Source organism: Manihot esculenta, chromosome 9 (genome assembly GCF_001659605.2).
Source record: "Manihot esculenta cultivar AM560-2 chromosome 9, M.esculenta_v8, whole genome shotgun sequence".
NCBI lineage: Eukaryota > Viridiplantae > Streptophyta > Magnoliopsida > Malpighiales > Euphorbiaceae > Manihot > Manihot esculenta.
The window spans coordinates 19,678,105-19,694,219 of NC_035169.2; positions in this window are offsets into that span (position 1 = coordinate 19,678,105).

The following is a 16,115-nucleotide window of genomic DNA, read 5'->3' on the forward strand; positions in this document are numbered from 1 at the left end:
GAATAAAAAGAAAGTGAGAGGCCTGAAAGGGTCAAAGAAAAGAGAGTTCTGGAATAGGGTAAAGTTTGGCATAGGTTGTCGCGAGGGTTCGAGTTCTGGTTGGGATAGTTCTAGATGTGTGAAGTGCGGTAGGAGGCACAAAGGCGTATGTCGGGCTGGGACAACAGCATGTTTCAGGTGCGGACAGGAGGGGCACATGGCACGAGAGTGTCCCATTACGGTCATGTCAGCACAGTTCCCACAGACATCCGCAGACAATATAATTCCACCAGAAGCTCCAGCCTCGGTGCAGGGCAGAGGTAGAGAAAGAGGGGTAGTCCCTTCTTCAGGAGGTTCCTTCAGTGGAAGTCCGTTAGTTCCGGCTCGGAGTTTCACCCAGGATCAGCCAGAGACAGACACACGGAACACAGTGGTGCCAGGTAAACTCACTTTTGAGTGTTCTAATGTGTATAGAATATCAGTTGATGTGAAAATAGTAAAGTGTACTAGAGTTAGATGTTCAGAGCCAAAAGGTCAGAGATAAAGGTTTAGAGACGAGTGAGTCGCTACATGTTAGTGAGCCAGGAAAAAGCTCGAGAGCTATAGCCGTATGGCTTTGAAGTCCAGGTAGAGAGAGAGTGATCTCTCATCTCTGAGTGTAGACCTCAAGTAAAGAAAGAAGGCAGAGAATAGCGGAAGAAAGTGAAGAGTAAGAAAAAGAATAAAAGTAAGTAAGAGAAAAGTAAGGAAAGAAAAGAGTAAATGAGAGAAGATAGAGCAGAGAAAGAACAGAATAGACTAAATGTAAAGTAAGAAAGGTTAGAAAGAGATTTCAGTTTAGTCTGGGATTAGATGGCGAGTGAGCTTTAGTTCAGATAGTTCTGGATGCGTGAGGCGTGGAGGTTACACAAAAGTAGTCTGATGGTATGGGACTACGGCATGTATAGATGCGAGCAGAAAGGACTCATATTTTGTGAGCGTCCTACTGCGGCCCAGATTGGCACAGTCCCAGCAGATGACTTTGAGTAGTGTAACTCAGCCTGTTGCTCTAGCCATGTTTCAGGACAGTGGTTGACGCAGGAGAAGAGAGTTCTCCTTTTCTTTGGTCGGTTCCCGAAGGAAGATTCGTTAGCTTTAGCTTGGATCTTCATCCTGACTTAGTAGGCGGTTAACACATTGAACACGGTGACGTCAAATACGTTCACTTGAGGGTGTTCAGATGTGTAGGTTATAGTGGACCCTGATGTTTCTTTCCCTGTTGTTGTGAGAGCCATAAATAGAGGAGGGGTTGATAACTTCTGGCTTAGAGTGTTCTCTTTGGGTCAGAGGGCCCAAGAGTGTGATCCATCTATGGCAGAGTCAGTCTGTCGGTTCAGTTCAGAGTTTGTTGAGAGTAGTAGATGCCGTCCAGCTGACCTTATGGTTCTAGGGGTGACTAATGATGTCAACCTAGGGCGGATTGGCTAGCTACTCGAGGTACTACCTACGTCTGCAAAGACAAGGTAGGACAGGTCAAAGTTCAGAGGCTCGGATGGGTCAGAGTTAGTCCTTAGAGGGGGACAGGTTAGCATACCCAGCAGTTTGATATCAACCCTACAGGCTCGTGAATTCGTTAGGGAAGTTAGTCAGGAGTTTTCTTGCTCTTGTTGAGCGCATAGCCAGGTCAGGGAACCAGCCTCAGTATTCATAGACAGGAAAAGAGAAAGAGTGTTATATGTTATCCCAGTAGAGTTTGAAAGTTAAGTGAGAATGGAGACTAGATTCATCTTCATCTCTTCTTTTGAAATGGTACCTGTAGCATGTAAGAGTTAGAAAAGCAGTTGCAAGATTGAAAGAGATAGTAAAGCAGTTGTGAACTTGGTAGATAAGGATTCTATCCGACTTAGTACCACACACCCTGGAGTGTTCCAGTATCGTTGTGAGAAACGAAGGATGAAACCTTGAGATTTTGTCACAACTGTGACTAGTTGCACAAAATCACTACCAAGGACAGGTGTTCCCATGCAGAATGGAGGATCTATAGGACCAGCTAGTAGCAGCTGGTTGTTTTCCATAATAGATCTAAGAGTTGGGAACTATATGGCCAAAGTCAGTTAGAGAAAAGGCAATTTAGCAGTTGCGTAGAGGTGAGATCTTTATGATAGTGAAGAGTCTAAACCAGAGGTAAGGGGTAAAACTGCTCAGCGACTCTGAGTATACAAGACAGTATGTCCTAGGTGAGGCAGATGAGATGTTAGCTGCCCTCAGTCAGAAGTTGCTTTTCAAGTTATCCTACAGAAATAGATAGCTAGAGAGCTAGAGAGCTAGAGCGCTAGAGATAGTCCAGTGTAGTTAAAAAAGGGATCAAAAGAGAAGAAGCCAGTATAGTAAAGAAGAAGAAAAGTGGGCAAGGATCAGAGTGCGCAGCAAAATCGTAGAATAGTTTAGAGAAACAGAGAAGCATGCCCGTTATCTACGAAATGTTGTAGATTTTCAGAGAACATGGCATAGAGGTCAAGTTCTGTAAGCTGAGTGCAATTTCAGGGCATGTCTGTTTCATTGTGATGTGTCACAATATAACATTGAAAGTAAGTAGAGAGAGAGAACGTGATAGCCAAGTCATCTAGCATTTCCGTAGAGTTATAAAGCCGAGAAGCATCAAAGAGAAAGGAAGATCCGTAGTCAGAAGTACAGGTTAGTATAACCAGAGGAGTGCGAATAAGCTGAGAAAAGGCAAAGAAAAGAAAAGTTAGTAGTCATATGAAAGAGTCAGGTCGTTTGTGTACAAGCAAGCGTGGTAAACGCTCAGTGTAGACACAGCTTAAGCAGTGAAGGGTCAGCAAAGTCAGACAGTATAGCCAACCCGGGAGTTTTACTCCAGGGGTATCTGTGTCTCGTCGTAGAGACCGATGGTAGGCTTTCTTCTTGTTTCCCTGTATGTTTATTGTTGTTGTTTTAACATTCGAGGACGAATGTTTTTAAAGGAGGGAAGAATGTAATACCCGGCTAGATTCAGACATCGGAATTCCTACCATCCGGGGGAGTTCGAGGATGTCAGAGGTCTCTGGAAGGGTAAGAGAAAGTTTTCTAAAATATGTGCAAGTGTTTTAAAGGTTTAGCGTAGAAAAGGATTGAGTTTTGAAGAGATATGGCCAAGGAGGCATTTTGCCATGTTCGGCCCCCTAAGGTTAAGTTCGGCCGCCTAAAGTGCCCAATGTTCGGCCCCCGAAGGTTATGTTCGGCCCCCGAAAGTTGCATAGTTTTGCATGCGATTCGGCAGCCGAACCTGAGGCGGTTGCTCATCTATAAGTGCACCGAGTGGCAGAAAAAGGAGGAGGTTTCTTCTCTCCTTCTGACCTAGGTGAGGTCTTGATCTCCTTAAAGTATTTTCATGGTTTTTCTTCACATCTTTCACGGTTTGAATGAGTTTTACCCTTGTTTTGAAGAGTTGTGAGCTTTAAACAAGGTTTTGGAGTTTGAAGCTTTTGAAGCTTGGTTTCTCCATATCTTTGAGTTTGGATCATCTCAGCCTTTGTTCTTCAAGAGGTAAGTGTTGATCCATGGTTCTTATGATGTTTTTATGAGTTTTGTAAAGGGAAAAGGGAGCTAGGCATGAGTTTGCATGAGATGTGCATCATAGGGTTTATGAATCCTTTATGTTTGATGTGTGTCTTGTGAGCTTGTTTGTTGGAGTTTAAAGTTATTTGAAGCTCCCTTAGGCTTGTTGAAGTGTTTATGCATGTTTTAGAAGGGTTAAATGCATGTGTTGAGGTCTGAACAGGTGATGGAGGGACTGGCAGGCGTCCTTGTGCACGAAACTGAGTTCTGGCTAAACTCAGGTTCGGCCCCCGAAAGTCCAAGTTAGGCCGCCGAACATGCCTGACTTTCGTCTCTGGAGGAGACATTCGGCCGCCGAAGGTGCTGCCGAAGGTGCCCTGTCCAGCCTTCCTTTGCTTGTTTTGCATGCATGTTTTGTGATGTTTTAGAGGGTTTTTGGAGAGATGTTCCTAGTTATGTTAGAGTATGTTTGGTACCTCATTTACGTCCATCTGTGTAGGATTGGACCGAGGAACCGAGGAGGCTTCAGAGTTAGAGTTGACCCAGAGTTAGCCAGCATTGGCTAGAGGTGAGTGGAACTAAACTGAATATGTTATTTTGAGAAATGACACGATTCTAGCATGATCCATGCATCATAAAATGCCATGTTATGTAATAGGTTGTATTGCATTAGAATCCACGAATTTGATGCATTGCATAAGTTGTTGTTGTGGTGTGGATGAACGTTGGATGATCCTTAGCCCTTGACATGAGATAAGATACTACGACAGAGATATGGCATGAGATAGCCATTCCAGGTCGCTCCTGGATAGTCCAGGTCGCTCCTGGTACTCAGTTACAGATAGACATACAGCATAAGAGAAGACTGGGTGATGGCTCCGCCTCCCTAGCATTATTGGATTTGTTGTGATATGATACAGTACAGAGAAGACTGGGTGATGGTTCTACCTCCCTAGCACAGTTGGGCATAGAAGTCTAGGTGATGGCTCTGCCTCCCTAGCAAGTAGGGTATTTGTTTATAGTAGGGGGCTATAAGTGACAAGTTCATCCGTTTGATGATTTGTTTGTGATGTGACGCATTTCATGATAACATGTACTTAATGAACTGTTTTACTGTTCCTCCTCACTGGGCTATAGAGCTCATCCCACTCCCTTAACCCCAGTTTTGCAGGTTCTGAGATAGCTATGGGAAGTCAAAGTCAGCAAGAGTACAGAGGAAAGTTGTGCTTGAATGTATGCTGTAATAGTGTAGTGGACATGATGTAATTAAAAGAGTAGTTGTAATGTAATGTAATGTATAGATATGTACTGTCGTATACTGGATAGACTTGTGCTTTTCCTAGTATCATTGCTATAGTGTGATGGATGATTAATCCCTTGTACATGAATCCTGTTTTACGTTTCTTGATGAGAAATGTGTGAGTTAGGCTTAATGTATGGCTTTGATGTGATACCAGTGGATTGTGTTACAGAGTAAAAGGGTTTCAATCCCTTGATCCACAGCAGATAGTAGTCCCTGGTATAGGCCCTGAGGGCCATTTCAGATTGATATATCTGAGTAGCAGTAGTTAAGCCTACAGAGTTTTACAGGATTGTTGAGTATCTTTGTATCATGTATGGGATTTATCAGGTACACAGAGAGTATAGTCGGCTTGCTACGGGTCTCGGCGGCCTTAAGCCGATCTGGATCCTAGTGCCAGTGATGGTTCGGGCCGTTACAGAGGGGTACCGGTTTCCGGGTCGTTACAAACCTTTTGACATGAAGGTACATATTTGTGATACCCACCCCCAGTTACTCAGTTGGTCACCTGTCCAAGTAGCTACTAGTTCTGTTTATAGTCTTTTGACTATTGGAACAATTTTTAATTTGTGCTTTTGAAGTCTTTTCATTTGCTGAATTTCTTTCTCAATGAATTGGGCAAATCAACACCAATTGCTAAAATAAGCCATATTAAGTTACTCACATATCTTTCAATTTATTCTCTCTAATGAGTAGTATATATTTTTCACCATGGTAAGCTCAAAGATTCAATTGAAAAGGAAATTCCCAAAAATGAATACAACTCACTGTAATTATTTCAACTTAGGTTTAAAGAGTCATTACATCAATGGGGTCATGGAAAGAAAGCTCATTCAACATAGCCTATGTGTTTGAGTAAAGCATACTAAAACAGAAAAAGAAAAAACTGTGGCTACATGTGTGTGCAATAAAGCAAAAATAAAAAATGTGTGCAAACTAAAAAAAAAAATTAAAGCTAAAATGGACTTAAAATAAAAATTCAGAGATATATGCACCCCCACACCTAATTCATGCATTGTCCTCAATGTATTGGAAATATTAAAGTTCAAAGTAAACTGATTACTCCCCTCGTGTGGTTTGTGTGGTGCGATCCACTAAGCAGATTGAGAGACGAACAGATGTTCGTCTGGAAAGTCTTTCTTGATTGGACATGGTGCAGAACTAGTGGGAAGTCGACTTAGGTGGTCAGCCACTAGATTCTCCTTCCCTTTCTTGTCTCGTATCTCTAGATCAAACTCTTGTAATAGTAGAATCCACCGAATGAGTCTTGATTTGGCCTCCTTTTTCTTGATCAAGTATCGCAGGGTTGCATGGTCTGAGTAAATTATGACTTTAGTCCCCAGGAGATATGGTCTAAATTTCTCTAAAGCAAATACAACAGCCAAGAGCTCCTTTTTTTTGTTGAATAATTGCTTTGGGCAGCATCCAATATGCGGCATGCATAGTGAATCACGTGGTGTGAGTTCCCCACACGTTGTCCCAAGACTGCCCCCACAGTGTAGTTACTTGCATCACACATAATTTCAAAGGGTATGCTCCAGTCAGGTGCCTAAATGAATGGGGCAGTCACAAGTAATTCCTTTATCAGATTAAATGATGTCTTGCAACCTGCGTCAAAATCAAATGTTATATCTTGCTGAAGCAATCTGCATAATGGCTGTGTGATTTTGGAGAAATCTTTTATGAATCTTCTGTAGAATCCTACATGGCTAAGGAAAGAGCAGATCTCTCTAACACTTGTGGGGTAAGGCAGATTTTTGATGGTATCCACCTTGGCTTTATCCACTTCAATTCCTTTGGCTGAAACAACATGGCCTAGGACCATACCTTGGTTAACCATGAAGTGACATTTCTCATAGTTAAGTACAAGATTTGATTCAAGGCATCTTTGTAGGATCTTTTTCAGATTGGCAAGGCATTCTTCGAAGGAGTCTCCGTACACTGTGAAGTCATCCATGAACACTTCAATGATTTTCTCCACATAATCCAAAAATATGCTCATCATACAGTGTTGGAAGGTAGTAGGAGCATTGCATAGTCCAAATGACATCCTTCTAAATGCAAAGGTACCAAAAGGACAAGTGAAGGTGGTCTTCTCTTGGTCTTCTGGAGCCACTGGAATTTGATAAAATCTTGAAAAACCATCTAGACAACAATAGTGGGACTTACCTGCAAGCCTTTCAAGCATCTGATCGATGAAAGGTAAGAGGAAGTGATCTTTCCTTGTTGCTGCATTTAGCTTTCTATAGTCCATGCATACTCTCCACCCATTCTGAACTCTAGTTGGAACAAGTTCTCCTTCAGCATTTGGTACAATGGTGATCCTAGTTTTCTTTGGGACTACATGCACAGGACTCACCCATTTGCTATCAGAGATTAGGTAGATGATTCCTGCGTCCAGAAGCTTGACTATCTCTTTTTTCACTACTTCCATCATAGGAGGATTCAGTCTTCTTTGAGCATCTTGGACAGGCTTGCATTCTTCCTCCATATGTATTCTATGCATGCATGTGGTGGGAGAAATGCCTTTTATGTCATCTATGGTCCATCCTATGGCTCCCTTGTGCTTTTTTAGTACTTTCAGGAGGCTCTCTTCTTCATGTTGGCTTATTTGATTTGACACTATCACTGGAAGCGTCTTGTCAGCCCTCAAGTACACATATTTCAAATGGTCAGGAAGAGGCTTCAGATCTGATTCTGAAATTTTTTGACTTGTAATCTGCTGTCTGGGTAGACAAGTGTCTGTCTGCACTGGATTTCTGGCTGAACTGGATTCCGCTTGCTCCTTTTGTGCATGGCCTTTCTGTGTTGGATGTATCGCGGAACTGACCTGCGATCTGGGCTGAAGAGGTGCGATTGGTCTTTCCTCGGCTTCATGTGTTCGGTTGCAGTTCATCTGCTGGATGCTGCAGACCGTTGCTTTTAGCTTTGGCTCTTTTTGGCTTTCCTCCCTGCAAAGATCATTGTTTAGCATATCATCTTGATTCATATCAAAAACTTCCTGGCTCAAACAATCAATGATATCTAAACCATAAACAGAGAACATGTCATGGGGATATTTCATAGCATTATAAACATTAAATTTTATTACCTCCCCTTCAAATTCCATGGTCAATGTGCCATCATGCACATCTATCTTGGTTTTGGCTGTGCTCAAGAAAGGTCATCCAAGTAGGATATCCGAAGTAGTGTTGTTATTGTCTTCCTTCATATCAATCACACAGAAATCTACTGGAAAGACAAGTTGATCTACTTGTACTAGAACATCTTCTAGAACTCCTTTTGGATATACTATAGATCTGTCAGCCAATTGAATCACTATTCTAGTGTCTTTCAGTGCACCTGCATTCAAAAAATTATAAATAGAGAGAGGCATAACATTAATTGATGCACCTAAATCACACATGGCCTTTTTGATGCCCACATTGCCAATTTTACAAGAGACAGCAAACATCCCTTTATCTTTACACTTGGCTGGGAGTTCTCTCTTTATGACAGCTGTCACAACTTTACCTACACTTACCTTTTCTTTCTCAGCAAGCTTTCTTCTGTTAGTGCACAGTTCTTTCAAAAATTTTGTATACCTTGGGATTTGTTTCATAGCATCTAGCAGAGGGATGTTGATCTCCACTTTCCTGAAGGTGTAATACCCGGCTAGACTCCGGTATCGGAATTCCTACCGATCGGTGGGATTTGGATGTCGGAAATCTCTAGAAGGGTAAAACCAGGTTTTTATAAAATGTTTTCATGTATTTTAATGTTTTTAAGTATGAAATTAAATGAGTTTTGCATGAAAAGTTTTTGGAGGAAAACCCAGGTTCGGCCGCCGAAAGTCAAGTTCGGCCGCCGAACATGCATGCGTTTTGGAGGCACGTTAGGCCCCCGAAAGCCTGAGTGAGGAAAGTGCAGGTTCGGCCGCCGAACCTCATGTTCGGCCGCCGAACATTGCATGGATGCGGAGGCACATTCGGCCCCCGAACGTGGTCTGGCCAACCACTATAAAAGGGTCCCTTAGCCGAAAACGGGCGAGCTTTTTCCCCATTTTCGGCCAAGGTGAGTCTCCGCCGCCCCCTCACCCATCTTTGATGTTTTTCCTCTAAATCTCTCAAGGTTTTCACTTGTTTTCACTTTATTTTGAAGATTTGAGCTTTTGAGCAAAGTTTTGGAGCTTGGGAGACTCAGGAGCCCATTTGCTTGGATCTCCGAGTTTAGGTCGTCTCTCTCTCGATCTTCAAGAGGTAAGAGCCGATCTTGAGCTCAATGTATGTTTTTGACAAGTTCTAAGTGGATTTATGGGGTAGAAATGCATGTTAGGGTTATTTGAATATTTGGGTTTATGTTATGATTTTGAACAATGTATGTTGGTTTTTGTGTGTTTGAAGTGTTGTAGTTGGGGTATATGATAGTTTGAGACCCCTAGGTGTGATGTATGATGAGTATGCATGTTTTAGAACTAGTTTTTTTGCATGATTTGAGCTTGGGAGGCGAAATGTGCATAGAGGAGCTGAGTTTCTGCCCTTCGGGAGAAGCTCAGGTTCGGCCGCCGAACCCCCTTTGTGGAGGCAGCATTCGGCTGCCGAAGTTGCCCCCGAAAAGAGACTTTCTTCTCTGTCTGGGACTTTCGGCCGCCGAAGGTGCCGCCGAAAGTGCCTGACTTTCGGCTCTGGAGGGACTTTCGGCCGCCGAACCTGCCGCCGAAAGTGCCCTGTCCAGCCATTTCATGCATGTGTTTCTATGATTATTTCATGATGTTCTAGGGGGTTTTTGGGGAGTTTATTAGAGTTATGTTTATATATGTTTGGTCCTTCATTGGAGTCCACCTGTGTAGGTTCGGACCCGAGGAACCGAGGACCCCAGCAGTGAGATAGCTGCTTCAGAGTCTGTAGAGCTTCAGCCAGAGGTGAGTGGAATTAAACCTTAAGTTTTTTAAATAAATGAAATATAACTTTTTGAGCATGTTCATGCATCATATATGCCATGTGATATTATAGGGTGTTTGCATTAGTAATCACGAATATGTTGCATTGCATAATATGATGTGGATGCGGATTGGCTATTGGATGATCCTCTAGTCCTCCTATGATATGATATGATGAGGATACGGTATGGATTGCCAGTGAGGCCCATTCTACGCCCCTGGACTATGTTAAGAGAAAGACCAGTGAGGCCCATTCTACGCCCCTGGCATATTGGAATGTTATGTTATGTTATGTATGTAAGAGAAAGACCAGTGAGGCCCATTCTACGCCCCTGGCACGATTGGACTATGTTGAGGACTATAGGTGACAGTACCATCCTTATGTGATATGTTTGTGATGTGTTGCATTTCATGGAAGCATGAAATATTTTAATATATGTTTTCTCTATTCTGCTCACTGGGCTTTGTAGCTCACCCCTCTCCCCTAACCCCAGATGTGTAGGTACAGGGTAGATCAGGAGGTTAGCAAGGGTATGGAAGCTATGTTTATGAAATAGTTAGATTGTGGACATGACAATTGTATTATGATGTAATGTAAAAGTGTTTTAAGTTATGTTATGTAATTTGAATATTGAGGATAGAGTTGTGCTTGACCAATACAGATTGTTAATCCCACTTGTATGTACATGGTCTTTATGATATGAGATATGAGGTTATGTTTCAACCAAGCTTATGTATGATGAGATACCCCATTGGAGCATTTGATGAGGGCTCCAGTGGAGGTTTATGTTATGTTTATGTTTATGTACAGGTTGAGCCTGGTTGTTATATGAGAATGTTTACAGGTTTATGAGTATTGGTGATCATGTATGGGATTAAACAGGATTACAGGTTATGTCAGGCTTGCTACGGTTCCCGGCGGCCTTATGCCGATCTGGATCCTAGCGCCGGTAGCGGTCCGGATTTCCGGGCTGTTACATAGTGGTATCAGAGCCCTAGGTTCATATGGTCGGACCTAGAGTGTCGGGCTCATAGATGTTATAGCAGGTCAAGCACAATAGGAAAGGTCATGTCCACTAGGATAGGATGCGGAGTCCTGTCTTACATGATGATGTGATATGCCATGATTATATGCATGTGCATAAATGATATGTTATGTATGCGATGTATGTGATGAGGGTTCATGTGTGCCCACATGAACCATATGATGCTGATGTTTGTGCTATGTGTACTGTTTTTCAGAAAACAGGATGAGAGGAACTCGTCGATCAGCAAGATTGACTGGAGTACCACCTGAGGATGAGGGCATGAGCGCCCGTCCTCCAGCATTGCCTAGGGCAATGTCTAGCAGGTCCAACAGGGACAGAGCAGTAAGGGACCCTAGAAGGTCTTTGGATCTGGGTAGAAGCAGATCAGTCAGAGGAACAGTTCAGGGAGGAGCATCAGAGGATATGGGGGATGATATGGATGTAGACCAGAGGAGGGATGGCAGTTTGGGGATGAGTATGTCAGAGGAAGGTATGGGAGAGTCCCAAGGAGGCACTCAGGCCTCGGGTTTTGTTCAGCCACCTCATTACCCACCTTTCTCACAGAATCCCGGGTATTCGATGGGAGGTACATCGGATTACCCTAGTTTTAGCCCTTACCCCACACAGATGCCATACCCACCATATTACCCACCATACCCACAGCACCCTATGTATCCACCCCCACCCTATTACCCAAATCCAGCAAACCCTATCTCAAGGGATGCTACACCTCCTCCACCACCAGCAGCACCTACCGTCCCAGAAACCCAAATACCTCAACCTAGCTCATCTGGAGGGAGCAAGGTCAGAATGACTGATTATATGAAGTTGGGTGCTCCCCAGTTTGAAACCGGTGATGACCCGTTTGTGTACCTTGAGAGGGTCAAGGCGATAACAGATGAGATAGGGGCGGATGACAGTAGAGCCATTCAGATGGCTGGGTTCACACTAAAATGCAAGAAGGCCCGTGAGTGGTTCAAGAGCTATGTGAAACCGAGGGTGGATAGTCTATCATGGGAGGAGTTTGCTAATGAATTTGCAGGGTGGGCTTTCCCTGATAGTTCAAGGGAAATGAAGATGATAGAATTTGAGCAGTTGAGGCAAACTGATGACATGAGTGTAGACGAATATACTGACAGGTTTATGGAGTTGCTGCCATTTGCTGGGCAGAACCTTGATACAGACCAGAAGAAGTCAAGGAGGTATATCATGAAGCTCCATTCCAGGTATTCCTCCTTGATACAGTCAGCAGATAGAGAGAGTTTTCATGCCATAGTAGACATGGCTAGGAGGATGGAGGCTAGTGCTATCATCGAGGGAAAAGTCAAACAGTCAGCAGCACAGCCTTCTGGTTCCAGAACCCCAGGTAAGGGAAAAGTGGATCCTTCTTCCTTAAGCTCAGGTAGTAAGAGGTGGGGCAGTACCACCAAGAAGTTTAAGAAGAACAAGTTCTGGAACAAGATCAAGTCAGGTCTGGGATTAGGAAGTGGCTCGAGCTCAGGTGCAGAGAATGCAGTATGTAAGAAATGTGGGAGACCGCACAGAGGAGTATGTCTGGTTGGGACATCAGCCTGCTTCAGATGTGGGCAGGAGGGACACATGGCACGGGAGTGTCCTAGAGCAGCTTTTGTGACACAGTCTCAGCAGACAGCTTCTGGTAGCGTAGCACAGCCAGTAGCTCCAGCCATGACACAGGCCAGTGGCAGAGGCAGAGGGAGAGGGTCAGCCTCTTCTTCAGCAGGGTTCAGAGGTGAGGGTCTGTCAGCTCCAGCAAGGATCTTCACCATGACACAGCAGGAGGCAGATGCATCTAACACCGTGGTGGCAGGTAATTTAGTCATTGGGTGTTCTGATGTGTATGCATTAATGGACCCTGGTGCTGTAATACCCGGCTAGACTCCGGTATCGGAATCACTACCGTCCGGTGGGACCTCGGATGTCGGAAACCTCTAGAAGGGTAAAACTATGATTTTATGAAATGTTTTCATGTATTTCATGTTTTAAGTATGAAAATTTAATGAGTTTTTGCATGAAAATAGCATTGGAGGAAAACTCAGGTTCGGTCGCCGAACCTCAAGTTCGGCCGCCGAACATGCATGCTTTCGGAGGGACTTTAGGCGCCCGAAAGTTTTGAGTGAGGGAAATGCAGGTTCGGCCGCCGAACTCCAAGTTCGGCCGCCGAACTCCAAGTTCGGCCGCCGAACCTTGCATGCATGCGGAGGCACTTTCGGCCCCCGAACGTGGCCTGGCCAGCCACCTATAAAAGGGGCACTTAGCCGAAATGGGAGAGTTTTCTCCCATTTTCGACCTCAGCGAGCTTCCGACCTCCCTCTCCCAAATCTTGTGTTTTTCCTTCAATCCCCACCATTTTCTTTGAGTTGTAAGGTTCCACAAAAGTTTTTGAGTGTTTTTAAGCAAGTTTGGAGCTTGGAAGTCTTGGAGCTAAATCCCTCCATTTTCCGAGCTAGGGTCGTTCTTCCTCTAGATCTTCAAGAGGTAAGCCTCGATCTATGCTTCTCCTATGTTTTATGAAAGTTTTATGCAAGTTGATGGGGTAGAATGCATGTTTAGGATATGTGTATGTTTATGGGTATAATGTATGCTTTGATGAACAATGTATGTTGATGTTTGTGTGTTTGAAGTGTTGTAGATGGGGTATATTATAGTTTGAGACCCCTAGGTGTGATGTATGATGTGTATGCATGTGTTGAAACAAGTTTATGCATGTTTTGAGGTATTTTGGAGGCTGTGGACACAAGGGAACCAAGTTTCTGCCCTTCGGCAGAAACTCAGGTTCGGCCGCCGAAGTGACTTTCGGCCGCCGAACCCCCTTGTGGGGGCAGTTTCGGCTGCCGAAGCCTGCCCCCGAAACTCAAGTTTCGTCTCTGTCTGGGAGGTTCGGCCGCCGAAGGTGCCGCTGAACCTGCCTGACTTTCGTCTCTGGAGGGACTTTCGGCCGCCGAACCTGCCGCCGAAAGTGCCCTGTTTAGCCGTTTCTTGCTTGATTTCATGTGGTGTTTCAGGATGTTTTAGGGGGGTTTTTGGGGAGTATTTTAGAGTCATGTTCATGTATGTTTGGTGCCTCATCTGAGTCCACCTGTGTAGGTTCGGACCCGAGGAACCGAGACCCCCGGTTGTGAGATAGTCGTTCTGAGTTCGTTGTTAAAGCTTCAGTTACCAGGTGAGTGGAACAACCCCTTAAGCTTTAAAGTAAACGAATAAATGAATGAATCATAAAGCATTGCCCATGCATCATTATGCTATGCAATATTAGGTTGTATGCATTAGAATTCACGAATATGTTGCATTGCATACTTTGTTGTTGATGTGGATGAATGTTGAATGATCCATTAGCCCTTGTATGTCATGATAGCCTATGTGAGTCCAGGTGTGCCTGCTACGGCTCTACGCCCCTGGCACTATGACTGATTATGGAAGTCCGGGTGTGCCTGCTACGGCTCTACGCCCCCGGCATGTATAAGTAAGAAAGATAGGGGCTAAATGGTGACAAGTTCATCCTTGTTGTGAAATGTTTGTGTTATGGCGCATACATGAAAGCATGAATAAGAAAAAGTTAATTGATAATAATAATAATAATAAAATGAATAATAATGTACCTAAAAATGGAGGAATTAAAACAAATGTTTTTAGTTTCTGCTCACTGGGCTCTAGTAGCTCACCCCACTCCCTTTATCCCCAAAGTTGCAGGTACAGGATAGATCAAGAAGTCGGCTAGAGTGAAGTCAAGCCTTGTATGTTGTAATAGATAGTAGTGGACATGAATGTGATGTAATGAGTAATTATGACCATGTAATGTAATGTAATGATGATGATGATGATTGAGGATTAGTGTGTGCTTGACCCTATGTTTATGGTTATTTCCCTTGGCACATGATCTATAGAAATGTTTTTATGATGTATTTGATAGTCCAAGCTTATCGAAGGATGAAATACCCCATTGGAGCATTTGATGAGGACTCCAGTGGTGGTTATGTTATTGGTTGTGCACATGTTCAGGTTAAGCTTGGAAAAAGAAAGAAAAAGTTTACAGCTTTATGTTTGTTGATCATGTATGGGATATTATAGGTTACAGGAGGTATGCTTGGCTTGCTACGGGTCCCGGCGGCCTTAAGCCGATCTGGATCCTAGCGCCGGTAACGGGTCGGATTTCCGGGTCGTTACAGAGTGGTATCAGAGCCCTAGGTTCATATGATCGGACCTAGAGTGTCGGGCTCATAGAGGTTATAGAAGGTCAAGCACAATAGGAAAAGATCATGTCCACTAGGATAGGATGTGGAGTCCTGTCTTGGATGATGATATGATATGCCATGATGATATGCATGTGCATAAATGCTATGATGTGATGCTATGTATGTGATGAGGGTTCATGTGTTTCCACATGAACCATATGATGCTAATGATTGTTTATGCTATGTGCTGTTTTTCAGAAGATAGAATGAGAGGAACTCGTCGATCTGCACGATTGACTGGAGTGCCACCTCAGGACGAAGGCGCTGATGCCCGTCCTTCAGCTTTGCCTAGGGCAATGTCCAGTAGGTCCAACAGAGACAGAGTAGCTAGAGACCCTAGAAGGTCTTTGGATCTGGGTAGAAGCGGATCAGTAAGAGGAACAGTGCAGGGAGGAATGTCTGAGGATATGGAAGTAGATCAGAGGAGGGATGGCAATCTCGGTGTGAGCATGCCAGAAGAGGGCATGGGAGAATCAGAAGGAGGCACTCAGGCCTCGAGTTATGCCCAGCCACATCACTACCCACCCTATTCACACCATCCAGGGTATTCGATGGGAGGTACATCGGATTACCCCAGTTTTAGCCCTTATCCTCCACATATGCCATACCCACCTTACTACCCACCATACTCTCAGTACCCCATGTACCCACCTCCACCTCCCTATACCAGTACAGCAAACCCTACCCCAGGGGATGTTGCACCTCCACCACCACCAGTACCTACTGTCCCGGAAACACAAGTACCCAAACCTACCTCATCTAGAGGGAGCAAGGTCAAGATGACCGATTACATGAAGTTGGGTGCTCCTCAGTACAGAGCAGGTGATGACCCATTTGAGTATCTGAGCAGGGTCAAGACTATTACAGATGAGATAGGGGCTGATGACAGCAGAGCCATTCAGATGGCTGGGTTCACACTAGAGTGCAAGAAGGCACGTAGTTGGTTTAAGAACTATGTGAACCCGAGAGCGGACAGTATGTCCTGGGAGGAGTTCGCAAATGAGTTTGCAGGATGGGCTTTCCTTGAGAGCTCTAGAGAGCAGAAGATGATAGAATTCGAGCAGTTGAGGCAGACTGATCAGATGAGTGTGGAGGAGTACACA